General features: G+C 38.2%; 1 non-coding gene across 1 annotated transcript; it reads left to right on the top strand.

Annotated features, from left to right (window-relative positions):
- The first annotated feature begins 759 nt into the window (after positions 1–759).
- Positions 760–863, top strand: LOC112804547 (small nucleolar RNA R71). Its single transcript, XR_003203158.1, has one exon. It is a non-coding gene; the product is annotated as a small nucleolar RNA R71 (small nucleolar RNA).
- Positions 864–14199: the final 13336 nt, after the last annotated feature.

Raw genomic sequence — 14199 nt, 5'->3', positions numbered from 1 at the left:
TCTCCTACTTGAGACTCCATCCTCTTGAGTTTTTCACCATGGTTTCTTAAGGTGGATCTCACATCTTCCCTAAAGCTTTTCAACTCACTTATGTCCTGACCCATGTTTGCTAGCATTCCTTCTATCCTGTTTAATTGATCTTGAAATTGTTGGTTCGGATTGGATTGGGCAGGTTGGTTATTTTGGCCATGATATGGTGGTTGGGAGTAGGTGTTTTGTGTGGCTTGGTATGATCTTTGGTTGGAGTTTTGATATGTGGAATTGTTATGTTGGTTGTGGTTGTAAGGTTTGTGGTTTTGTGGTTGGGTTTGATGGTTTCCCCACCCAAAGTTTGGGTGGTTTTTCCACCCTGGGTTGTAAGTGTTGGAATGTGGATCATATGATTGTCTTTGTTGGTTTCCCACATAGTTGGCCTCTTCCCAATCACCTCCTTCAGTGCTTACTTCCTCTTGATCTTGTGTGTGTATTGCAGCCACTTGCTTTGTGTCTAATTTCCTGGTGAGCTCTGCTAGTTGCTTGGCAAACACCTTGTTTTGGGCTAGGATTGTATCAACATGGTTCAGCTCCATGACTCCCTTAGTGTTGTGCCTCTCTGAAGCATAATAGTACTCATTCTCAGCCACTGTCTCAATCACTTCAATGGCTTCTTCCACAGTCTTTTTCTTGTTCAATGAACCTCCTGATGAATGGTCTACAGCCTTCCTTGATTCATACGAAAGTCCATCATAGAAAATATGCAATTGCACCCAGTCATGAAACATGCCTGGCAGGCATTTCCTTGTCAATTCTTTGAACCTCTCCCATGCCTCGTAGAGGGTCTCACCATCTTGTTGTCTAAAAGTCTGAACTTCAGATCGAAGCCTATTGACTTTTTGTGGAGGGTAGAAACGTGCCAGAAACTTGCTTTTCACCTCATCCCAGGTTGTTAGGCTCCCCCTTGGGAATGATTCCAGCCACTTAGCTGCCTTGTCCCTAAGTGAAAATGGGAACAAGAGCAGTTTATAGGCATCTTCTTGAACTCCATTGGACTTCACAGTGTCGCAAATTCTCAGGAATTTTGTGAGATGTTGGTTTGGGTCTTCATTAGCACTCCCACCAAATGAACAATGATCCTCCACCAATGATATTAACTGTGGTTTGAGTTCAAAATTGTTGGCCTGAATGGGTGGTTTCTGAATGCTGCTACCACAATTCCCAGAGGTTGGGTTTATGTATGAACCAAGAACCCTCCTCTCAGGAATGGCATTGTTTCCATCAGCCCTCTCATGGTTGTGAACTTCTCTATCCATGTTGAGATCTAGAGCTTCCTCAAAGTTGTCCTCAGATTCTCCTTCGGATTCTTCTTCTCTCAGCACTCTCTTCCCTCTTGCTTCCCTTCTAAGTTTATGAAGGGTCCTCTCTGGTTCGGTATATGGAGGAGTTGTTGTTTCTCCTCTCCTACCTGTCATACAAGAACACACCACAAGCAACAAACAAGTGGAATACTCTTGGTTAATGGAAGAGTATGGTTAGAGCAGTTGAGGAATTAATTCAAATAGTTAGTGGGTCAGTGAGTTAGTTGCTTGAATTGAAAGGCATAAGAAAGAAAGCAAATAACAGAGTGCAGAAATTCAAAATTCAACAAGTAACTTGAACTAAATTAACAAAACAAGAAAAATGCTCAATCTAGTTAACTTCCAATTTGAGAATTGTCAATCGAAAACCAATCCCCGGCAACGGCGCCAAAAACTTGATCTAGCCATAAACTTGATAGCTACGATTTAGGAAATTGCACAATCGGCAAAAATTCCTTCCGGCAAGTGCACCGGTTATCGTCAAGTAAAAACTCACAATAGAGTGAGGTCGAATCCCACAAGGATTGGTTGAGTGAGCAATTCGGATTAGAAGCGTGTTCTAGTTGAGCGGAATCAAGATTTAGATGAGAATTGCGGAATGTAAAATTGCATGAATTAAAGAGCGAGAAGCTAAATTGCTGAAATTAAAAAGGGATGGGGGTGATTGCATGAATTGAAATTGCAGAATGTAAATAGAAAGGGATAGATCAGAGAGAGGGGTTCATTGGGGTTAGGAGATATTGAAATCTCCGAATCAAAACATTTTCATCTCTTCCTCAACCAATGCATTCATTGAATCTTGCTTGGCAATCTTATATGATTGGATCCCAATTCCTTGGCTCACCAATTCTCTCTAAAAACAAACAAATTCCCAATCCCTTGGTTTAAATGTTCATAAGAAGAGATGATGCTCGATCACTGATTATACCACACAGTTTCATGGACCTCAATTTGGTAGGATTACATGTCACAATATCCATCCAAACCCCAATCCAATTCACTGTGAGAAAGCTTCTCTAGCATGAATCCTCCATTCCTTTCCCAAGGTTCCGAAGGATTCCAATTATGGATAGTTTCTTTCCCAAGACAACTAACCAATGGAATTAGATCGAGAAGCTTTCTAACAAAATTCAAGAGAAAAGATTGAAGAAGAAGATAAAAACTATTATTGATTCATTGAATTACAATAGAGCTCCCTAACCCAATGAAAGGGGTTTAGTGAGTCATAGCTCCGAATTCAAAACTAGAAAAATTGATGAAAAATTCTCAAGTGTCAAAAAGTATCTAACTAACTTAATTCTATCCTATTTATACACTTTCTAAATTGAGCTTCTGTTGTGTTTCTTGGGCTTTGAGGCCTTTCCCTGATTTCCTTTTGCTTTGGGTTTATGGTCCATAATCCTGATGAGGTTGTGATCCAATTCTGTAACATTCATTGAGCAAACTTAATGATAAACAAGTAATGACACAAGACTCAACAAATTGAAGTTCCAGACTCATCAATTCTTCAGGCCCAATCCCATAAACCATGATATTCAATTGGGTTTCATACCAGAGTATGTTTAAGTTAATGTTTGTGCTCAAATGCTAACTTAAACTTCAATATATTTGGCCCAGAAACCCTTTCAAAAGGTGGCGTTTAAGTTGTAGTTTAAGCTTCAGTTTAAGATTAAACTGAAGCTTAAACGTGGAAATGGAAGAAAGCAATCCTGGAGGGTAAATAATCGAACACGTTTAAGCTTCAGTTTAAGGTTAAACTGAAGCTTAAACGTGGAAATGAAGATTGCAACCCTGGAGGCAATTTCTGGTCGAACACGTTTAAGCTCCAGTTTAAGGTTAAACTGGAGCTTAAACGTGGAAATGAGAAGGCAACCCTGGAGGAGCAAAAACGCCGAACACGTTTAAGCTCCAGTTTAACCTTAAACTGGAGCTTAAACGTGGGAATAAAGTAAGCAACCCTGGAGGCAAATTCTGGTCGAACACGTTTAAGCTCCAGTTTAAGGTTAAACTGGAGCTTAAACGTGGAAATGGTCCCTGGTGCCATTCTCATTCTGGCGTTTAACCTTCAGTTTAAGGTTAAACTGGAGGTTAAACGCCAGTTTCCTCTTTTCTCAGCTTTCATGATTCTGGCGTTTAACTTCCAGTTTAACCTTAAACTGGAGGTTAAACGCCACTTTCAGCTTTGGTGCATTTCTTATTCTGGCGTTTAACTTCCAGTTTAAGGTTAAACTGGAGGTTAAACGCCACTTTCAACATTATATGGCTTGGCAGTTTAAGTTCCAGTTTAAGCTTAAACTGGAACTTAAATTCCACATGTGATCTTCAAGCTTCCTTTATTGATTTTGTTGCTTCCTTGCCTAGCCTCTTCTTCCCTGAAATCATCCCAACAACTGCATCAAAGTCTTGCAAAATTTCATGAGAATTCTTCCATTCATAGCATTCAAATAATATCACTAAAAACTCATGGAATTTGCATCAAAATCATACTGTTTGGATGGTTCATTGCTTTGTTGTTCATTTAACCATTCTTGGTTACTTTAAGCTCAAGAAAATGCATAAAACAACTAAAACTAACAGAAAAATGCTAGTGAAACTAGCCTAAGATGCCTTGGCATCACATACATACAAAACCAATTACAAAACCTACTCCTTTGAATAAAACTTCGACTAACAAGGCAAGGGAAAAAATAAATTCTAATAACAAGGCAATAAGCCTTTGCATTTGTAGCTGAAAGATGGTGGAAAAGGGGGTAAGAACTGGGGAGTTCTTAATGGGGTCGGGGTGGATAGTTATGTTTATTTTATTCTTTGTTACACAGCAATTCCACAACAGAATACATACAATCTTCAATAGATAGCCAACAGCAACTAACAACAGAACACATTCCAACATAATAAATAAAAGAACACTGAAGTCAATCAATCATATAACACACACAATCACAGAATTACACAACACAGAGATATGCGCAAGCAAGCATGATGCATGTCTAGCCCTATGCAGGCCATGAGCTCATGTGTTTGTTTTCTACCTGCTCCCGACATTATCTAGGCACAAGTCCCAGATATGGCTTTCCAGATGAATACAGTGTGCATATAGGTCTTATGGTCAGGCCGCATACAATGTGACTTTCAAATGTATTGTAATATGCTTACATCTAGAAAATAATTTACAATGTGTGGGTGTCCCCACTATACATTTGGCCCTAAGGCCCAAACAAGATTGCATCTGTTCTCATGTAGCAAACAGTCTATTTATCTTTGCCCTTTGCTCTCTTGTGGCAGAGATCCCTTTAATTAATACATTCTTTTTTTGTGCTCTGCTCTCCTGTAGCAGAGGTTTGTTAGAATCTTTTAGTCTTTACTCTCTGATTTTCTGTGGTAGATCATCCTTTTAGTTAATATATTCTTTTCTTTGCTCTCCTGTGGCAGAGATCTTCTCTTATGTGGTAGATATCCCTTTAATCCTTTTTTTCTTCTTTTTTTCTTTTCTATTTATTATTCTTTTACTTTTCTTATTTTAATACCACAAATCATCTTCACACTCTTCCCTCATCTCTCCATAGATTTTTTATGAAGAGTGAATTATAAAATTCTCAGTTTAGGTTCATCTTTCTACAACTTTTAAATAAGTTACTATTTAACTCTTCTATTATAATATAAATTACTAATATATATTATATATTAAAAATACATAGATAATAATCTTAATACCAGAGTAAGAGTAGTATTTTTTTATTACCCAAAACTTATTAGCTTGAACTTTAAATAATCTTATGACTCAAAACTTATTAACTTAAGCTTTATGATGAGCAGATAATTTATACACTTTTTGGCATTGTTTTTAGGTAGTTTTTAGTATGTTTTAGTTACTTTTTAGTATATTTTTATTAGTTTTTATGCAAAATTCACATTTATGGACTTTACTATGAGTTTGTGTGTTTTTCTGTAATTTCAAGTATTTTCTGCATGAAATTGAGGGACCTGAGCAAAAGTCTGATTCAGAGGCTGAGAAAGGACTGCAGATGCTGTTAGATTCTTACCCTCCTGCACTCGAAGTAGATTTTCTGGAGCTACAGAAGCCCAATTGGCACACTCTTATTTGCGTTAGAAAGTAGACATCTTGGGATTTCTAGCAATGTATAATAGTTTATACTTTGCCCGAGATTTGATGGCCCAAACGGGCGTCCAAACGCCCACCAGAGACCCTTTTCTGGCGTAAAATGCCAGAACTGGCACCAGAACTGGAGTTAAACGCCCAAACTGGCATCCAAGATGGCATTTAACTCCAAGAATGGCCTATGCACGTGAAATCTTCAAAGCTCAGCTCAAACACACACTAAGTGGGCCCCGGAAGTGGATTTCTGCACTATCTACACTTAGTTACTTATTTTCTGTAATCCTTAGTAACTAGTTTAGTATAAATAGCACTTTTGACTATTGTATTTTATCTTTAGATCATCTTTTGATCTTTTGATCACATTTAGGAGGCTGGCCATTCGGCCATGCCTAGACCTTTTTCTCTTATGTATTTTCTAACGGTGGAGTTTCTACACCTCATAGATTAAGGTGAGGAGCTCTGCTGTTCTTCATGAATTAATGCAAGTACTATTATTTTTCTTTCAATTCACGCTTACTTCTTCTCCAAGATATACTCTCGTACTTAATTCATTTAAGTCAGAATGAAGGGGTGACCCGTGATAATTACCCACTATCTTCGTTACTCGCTTAGCCAAGATCCGCGTGCCTGACAACCACAAGCGGTCTACATGATGTTTAACATAGTCATTAGACGACAGCCGAAGTATAGTCTCTTGGGTCTCTGATCCACATATTTGACTTGCCTCTCCTGACAACAGAGCATTTGAATCCGTGAGGTTAGAACCTTCGTGGTATAGGCTAGAACCAATTGGCAACATTCCTGAGATCCGAAAAGTCTAAACCTTGTCTGTGGTATTTCGAGTAGGATCGGGGATGGGATGAATGTGACGAGCTTCAAACTCACGAATATTGGGCGCAGTGACAGTGTGCAAAAGGATAAAGAGATCCTATTTCGACACAAGTGAGAACCGACAGATGATTAGCCGTATGAAAATTGTACCTAGACCATTTTTACTGAGAGGACGGATGGTAGCCATTGACAACGGTGATCCACCAACATACAGCTTACCATGAAAGGGAGCACACATGATTGGATGAAAACAATAGGAAGGCAAAGGTTTAGAAGCAACTAAGCATCTCCAAACGCTTATCTGAAATTCCCACCAATGAATTACATAAGTATCTTTATTTTAAATTACGTTTTATTTATCTTTTAATTACCAAAACTTCATAACCATTTGAATCTGCCTGACTAAGATTTACAGGATGACCATAGCTTGCTTCAAGCCGACAATCTCTGTGGGATCGACCCTTACTCGCGTAAGGTTTTATTACTTGGACGACCCAGTGCACTTGCTGGTTAGTTGTGCGGAGTTGCAAAAGTGTGATTGCAATTTCGTGCACCACTTTATTATTAGGCTTTTATAAATTATTCTGTATCTCTGAACTTTTTAAAACATTTATATTTTTACCCCAACATAGTATAAAAATTACTAAAATATCCTTATATATAATATAATCACCAAAATAACCTTGCACATTTTAAAAAATACCCATTTTATCCCTGAACTTCTTAATTAGTATCCAAAATACCCCAAAACTTATATAATTACAAAACTAACTTCGATTTTTACTAAATTACCATTTTCATCTCAAAAATAAATTCTTATTTCCATGATTATAGTTTTACCAAAGGACCAAACCCCATTCCCAAAATTTTTCAAGTTTTCTGCTTGATTTTTAAGTCTGTTTTCGATCTTTACGGTTACCAATGTCTCTTAATGTTCAATTCTAATTTTCTCTTAATGTTCAATTCTAATTTTCTGTCACCAAATCACATGGATTTCATCATGTTTCAAGCTTAAAATTGCCTCATTTTTTACATAAATCAGTTTGGTCATTTCAGCTTTCCAAGCAACCAAAATTACAAGCTATAAAACATCAAAATTTTAACACAAAACAATCATATAACCACTTAATTTCAATAATATCACAACCAGCTACCATTTTAAGCAACATAAATACATTCAAATCACAATAAAATTTACAAAATCCTAAACTCTAAACCCTAAACCAAAACACCAAGGAAGCTTTCTGAATGAGAAATCAAAGAAGAACATGTCAAAATCGGCTACTCCACCTCCAAGGCTGCCATTTGGCCAAACCATACATGGAAAATTAGCGGTGCCACTTATCTTCTGCCATTCTATCTTGCTCTTCTACTTCTCTCCGGCCCTTGATTTCTTTCTTAATTATACGAGCATTTTCTCAATTTTTGGATCAAATTAGAAAGGTGTGAAATCTTCGCTGTCATGCATGCACAAACACAAAAGAAATAACAAGTACGGTGTGGAATAAAGAAGCAAAAAAAATAAAAAAGATCTAATTTAGTAATTTAACTAAATATTCGTTGTCAATCTCAATTAATTTTTGGCAACGGCGCCAAAAATTTGATGTTATTTTTTGGCAAATGCACCAAAACGCTTCTAGTAATACTACGGTGAGTAGGTATTGTTCCCACGAAGAATAAAAGATTGAGAAAATAATGTTGAATTGAACTGTTAGTTAGATTCACAAACCTTTATAAGGGAAGGAATTAATTTAAAAAATAACGAGTTAAAGCGTATGAATGATGAGAAAAATGTTAAGGTTTTCGAGATGTTTTATTCTCAGGAAAGGAAACATTCATGTTCATTGCCTTGATTCATGGAAAGATATTTTCAAGAAAATAATCGTATGTAATCAAATTCTAATCTCTTAGCAATTCAATTTCTCTTTATCCTACCTAATCGCCAATTTCTTGGTCAATTAGTTAGCAAGAAGAGGTTAAGCGCAATTCTCATTTAATGTCACACAACATTCAAAGATATTTCTAATCAATTGAAAAGTTATAAGAATGAGTTTCAAGCTAATCCTAATACTAACTTTCCCAAGATAACAAAGGAATCCAAGATAAACTTAAAATATTTTTTAATACTTCTAATCATTTAGAATAAAATGAAACCCAAATTCTTAAAAAGTATCAATGCATTAATCAAAATAAAAGAACAATCAATTACCAATCCATAAAACTAAACAGAGCTCCTAACTCGAACACAGAAGAATTAGTAACTCATAGAGATTAAAAAAAGATTAAATATGCTAATGAATGCTGGATGATGGATCCTCCTAGATGGATTCTCCCCAACTTATTTATAATCTAGATCCTAACCTAAATTTCAAAGTTAAAGTAAACCTAATCTTATCTTTTCTAGAAGAATATGATAAACCTAACAATATTTCAAGCTAACTGCAATCAAATCTTAAATTCTCAGAGTGTGTAGGCTGAGTCAATTTCTTTTCATCGTTCATTCCCATTTTGTCTCCACCAATAATTCGTTAGGAAGCTATGAATTTCAGAAATCAAAGTTTTTGATAACTTAAAATATTATACGATATAGATAGGAATTGCTTTCTTAATGGCTCTAAATATAATTTGTCCTCCCTCAATCGAAAGAAAATGTTGCTCCACTCATAAATTTTCTTTCTTACTTTTTCTTTAATATCACTAAATGTAATTCTTTTAGACTTATGCACAAGAGAGGATAATCCAAAATCCTTATCTTGAGTACTGACATAAAAAATATTAAGTCTAGTAGCAACTTCTATTAGAGTTTAGTGAGAGATATTTTTGCTAAAAACGAGTGTTGATTCACTAAGATTAATTTTGGTGCACGAAATTGTGATCATCAATGGCGCCATCAACATGGTACGCACAATTGTAATCTCAACTCTTTATCACAACTTCGCACAACTAACCAGCAAGTGCACTGGGTCGTCCAAGTAATAAACCTTACGCGAGTAAGGGTCGATCCCATGGAGATTGTTGGTATGAAGCAAGCTATGGTCACCTTGTAAATCTTAGTCAGGCAGATTCAAATGGTTATGGATGATATATGAATAAAGCATAAAGATAGAGATACTTATGTAATTCATTGGTGAGAATTTCAGATAAGCAAATGGAGATGCTTTGTCCCTTCCGTCTCTCTGCTTTCCTACTGTCTTCATCCAATCCTTCTTACTCCTTTCCATGGCAAGCTGTATGTAGGGTTTCACTGTTGTCAGTGGCTACCTCCCATCCTCTCAGTGAAAATGTTCAACGCACCCTGTCACGGCACGACTAATCATCTGTCGGTTCTCAATCAGGTTGGAATAGAATCCAGTGATTCTTTTGCGTTTGTCACTAACGCCCAACCTTCAGGAGTTTGAAGCTCGTCACAGTCATTCAATCATTGAATCCTACTCAGAATACCACAGACAAGGTTTAGACCTTCCAGATTCTCTTGAATGCCGCCATCAATTCTAGCTTATACCACGAAGATTCCGATCAAGGGATCCAAGAGATAAACATTCAAGCCTTGTTTGCTTGTAGAACAGAAGTGGTTGTCAGGCACTCATTCATAAGTGAGAATGATGATGAGTGGCATATAATCATCACATTCATCATGTTCTTGGGTGCAAATGAATATCTTAGAACAAGAATAAGCTGAATTGGATAGAAGAACAATAGTAATTGCATTAATACTCGAGGTACAGCAGAGCTCCACACCTTAATCTATGGTGTGTAGAAACTCCACCGTTGAAAATACATAAGAACAAGATCTAGGCATGGCCGAGAGGCCAGCCCCCAAACGTGATCAAAAGATTTAAAGATCTAAAGATGAAAATACAATAGCAAAAGGTCCTATTTGTAGAGAACTAGTAGCCTAGGGTTTACAGAAATGAGTAAATGACATAAAAATCCACTTCCGGGCCCACTTGGTGTGTGCTTGGGCTGAGCATTGAAGCATTTTCGTGTAGAGACTTCTCTTGGAGTTAAACGCCAGCTTTTGTGCCAGTTTGGGCGTTTAACTCCCATTCTTGTGCCAGTTCCGGCGTTTAACGCCGGGCAGTTTTGAGCTGATTTGGGACGCCAGTTTGGGCCATCAAATCTCGAGCAAAGTATGGACTATTATACATTGCTGGAAAGCTCAGGATGTCTACTTTCCAAGGCCGTTGAGAGCGCGCCAATTGGGCTTCTGTAGCTCCAGAAAATCCACTTTGAGTGCAGGGAGGTCAGAATCCAACAGCATCTGCAGTCCTTTTCAGCCTCTGAATCAGATTTTTGCTCAAGTCCCTCAATTTCAGCCAGAAAATACCTGAAATCATAGAAAAACACACAAACTCATAGTAAAGTCCAGAAAAGTGAATTTTAACTAAAAACTAATAGAAATATACTAAAAACTAACTAAAACATACTAAAAACATACTAAAAACAATGCCAAAAAGCGTACAATTTATCCGCTCATCACAACACCAAACTTAAATTGTTGCTTGTCCCCAAGCAACTGGAAATCAAATAAGATAAAGAGAAGAGAATATGCAATGAATTCCAAAAACATCTATGAAGATCAGTATTAATAAGATGAGCGGGGCTTTTTGCTTTTTGCCTCTGAATAGTTTTGGCATCTCACTCTATCCTTTGAAATTCAGAATGATTGACTTCTATAGGAACTCAGAATCCAGATAGTGTTATTGATTCTCCTAGTTAAGTTTGATGATTCTTGAACACAGCTACTATATGAGTCTTGGCCGTGGCCCAAAGCACTTTGTCTTCCACTATTACCACCGGATACATACATGCCACAGACACATAATTGGGTGAACCTTTTCAGATTGTGACTCAGCTTTGCTAGAGTCCCCAATTAGAGGTGTCCAGGGTTCTTAAGCACACTCTTTTTGCCTTGGATCACAACTTTATTTTTTTCTTTTCTCTCTTTTTCCATTTTTTTTTGTATTCACTGCTTTTTCTTGCTTCAAGAATCATTTTTATGATTTTTCAGATCCTCAGTAACATGTCTCCTTTTTCATCATTCTTTCAAGAGCCAACCATTCATGAACAACAAATTCAAAAGACATATGCACTGTTTAATCATACATTCAGAAAACAAAAGTATTGCCACCACATCAAAGTAATTAATCTGTTATAAAATTTAAAATTCATGCAATTCTTCTCTTTTTCAATTAAGAACATTTTTCATTCAAGAAAGGTGATGGATTCATAGGATATTCATAACTTTAAGGCATAGACACTAAGACACTAATGATCATAAGACACAAACATAGATACACATAAGCATAATTTTCGAAAAAAAACAAAAATAAAGAACAAGGAGATTAAAGAACGGGTCCACCTTAGTGATGGCGGCTTGTTCTTCCTCTTGAAGATCTTATGGAGTGCTTGAGCTCCTCAATGTCTCTTCCTTGTCTTTGTTGCTCCTCTCTCATGATTCTTTGATCTTCTCTAATTTCATGGAGGAGGATGGAATGTTCTTGGTGCTCCACCCTTAGTTGTCCCATGTTGGAACTTAATTCTCCTAGGGAGGTGTTGATTTGCTCCCAATAGTTTTGTGGAGGAAGGTGCATCCCTTGAGGCATCTCAGGGATTTCATGATGAGTGGGATCTCTTGTTTGCTCCATCCTTTTCTTAGTGATGGGCTTGTCCTCATCAATGGGGATGTCTCCTTCTATGTCAATTCTAACTGAATAACAGAGGTGACAAATGAGATGAGGAAAGGCTAACCTTGCCAACGTAGAGGACTTGTCCGCCACTTTATAAAGTTCTTGGGCTATAACCTCATGAACTTCTACTTCCTCTCCAATCATGATGCTATGAATCATGATGGCCCAGTCTAGAGTAACTTCAGACCGGTTGCTAGTGGGAATGATTGAGCGTTGGATAAACTCCAACCATCCCCTAGCTACGGGCTTGAGGTCATGCCTTCTCAATTGGGCCGGCTTTCCTCTTGAATCTCTCTTCCATTGGGCGCCCTCTTCACAAATGACTTTGAGGACTTGGTCCAACCTTTGATCAAAGTTGACCCTTCTAGTATAAGGGTGTTCATCTCCTTACATCATGGGCAAGTTGAATGCCAACCTTATATTTTCCGGACTAAAATCTAAGTATTTCCCCCGAACCATTGTAAGCCAATTCTTTGGGTCCGGGTTCACACTTTGATCATGGTTCTTGGTGATCCATGCATTGACATAGAACTCTTGAACCATTAAGATTCCGACTTGTTGAATGGGGTTGGTAAGAACTTCCCAACCTCTTCTTCGAATCTCATGTCGGATCTCTGGATATTCACTCTTTTTGAGTTTGAAAGGGACCTCGGGGATCACCTTCTTTAAGGCCACAACTTCATAGAAGTGGTCTTGATGCACCCTTGAGATGAATCTCTCCATCTCCCATGACTCGGAGGTGAAAGCTTTTGCCTTCCCTTTCCTCTTTCTAAAGGTTTCTCCGGCCTTGGATGCCATAAATGGTTATGGAAAAACAAAAAGCAATGCTTTTACCACACCAAACTTAAAAGATTTGCTCGTCCTCGAGCAAAAGAAGAAAGAAGAGAGTAGAAGAAGAAATAGAGGAGATGGAGATGGCTTTGTGGTTCGGCCAAAGGGGGAGAAGTAGTGTTTAGGTTGTGTGAAAATGAAGGAGTGAAGATGGGTTTATATAGGGGTGGAGAGAGGGGTAGGGTTCGGTTATGGGAGGGTGGGTTTGGGAGGGAAAGTAGTTTGAATTTGAATGGTGAGGTAGGTGAGGTTTTATGAAGGATGGATCTGAGTGGTGAAGAGAAAGATGGGATTTGATAGGTGAGGGGTTTTTGGGGAAGAGGTGTTGAGGTGATTGGTGAATGGGTGAAGAAGAAGAGAGAGGGTGGTGGGGTAGGTGGGGATCCTGTGGGGTCCACAGATCCTGAGGTGTCAAGAAAAAGTCATCCCTGCACCAAGTGGCAAGCGAAAATGCTCTCTGTGCCAATTCTGGCGTTAAACGTCGGGATGGTGCTCATTTCTGGCGTTTAACACCAACTTCTTACGCTTTCCTGGCGTTTAACGCCAGTCTGGTGCCCCTTTCTGGCGTTAAACGCCCAGAATGGTGCCAGACTGGGCGTTTAACGCCCATTTGCTACCCTTATTGGCGTTTAAACGCCAGCAAGGTCTTCCTCCAGGGTGTGCTATTTTTCTTTCTGTTTTTCATTCTATTTTTACTTTTTCAACTGATTTTGTGACTTCTCATGATCATCAACCTACAGAAAACATAAAATAACAAAGGAAAATAGATAAAATATAACATTGGGTTGCCTCCCAACAAGCGCTTCTTTAATGTCAGTAGCTTGACAGTGGGCTCTCATGGAGCCTCAAAGATACTCAGAGCAATGTTGGAACCTCCCAACACCAAACTTAGAGTTTGAATGTGGGGGTTCAACACCAAACTTAGAATTTGGTTGTGGCCTCCCAACACCAAACTTAGAGTTTGACTGTGGGGGCTCTGTTTGACTCTGTTTTGAGAGAAGCTCTTCATGCTTCCTCTCCATGGTGACAGAGGGATATCCTTGAGCCTTAAACACAAAGGATTCTTCATTCACTTGAATGATCAATTCTCCTTTGTCCACATCAATCACAGCCTTTGCTGTGGCTAGGAAGGGTCTGCCAAGGATGATGGATTCATCCATGCACTTCCCAGTCTCTAGGACTATGAAATCAGCAGGGATGTAATGGTCTTCAACTTTTACCAGAACATCCTCTACAAGTCCATAAGCTTGTTTTCTTGAATTATCTGCCATCTCTAGTGAGATTCTTGCAGCTTGCACCTCAAAGATCTCTAGCTTCTCCATTACAGAGAGAGGCATAAGGTTTATGCTTGACCCTAGGTCACACAGAGCCTTCTTAAAGGTCATGGTGCCTA

This window comes from Arachis hypogaea, chromosome 5, assembly GCF_003086295.3.
Source record: "Arachis hypogaea cultivar Tifrunner chromosome 5, arahy.Tifrunner.gnm2.J5K5, whole genome shotgun sequence".
Taxonomy (NCBI): Eukaryota; Viridiplantae; Streptophyta; class Magnoliopsida; order Fabales; family Fabaceae; genus Arachis; species Arachis hypogaea.
This window is presented reverse-complemented; position numbering and strand designations above follow the sequence as displayed.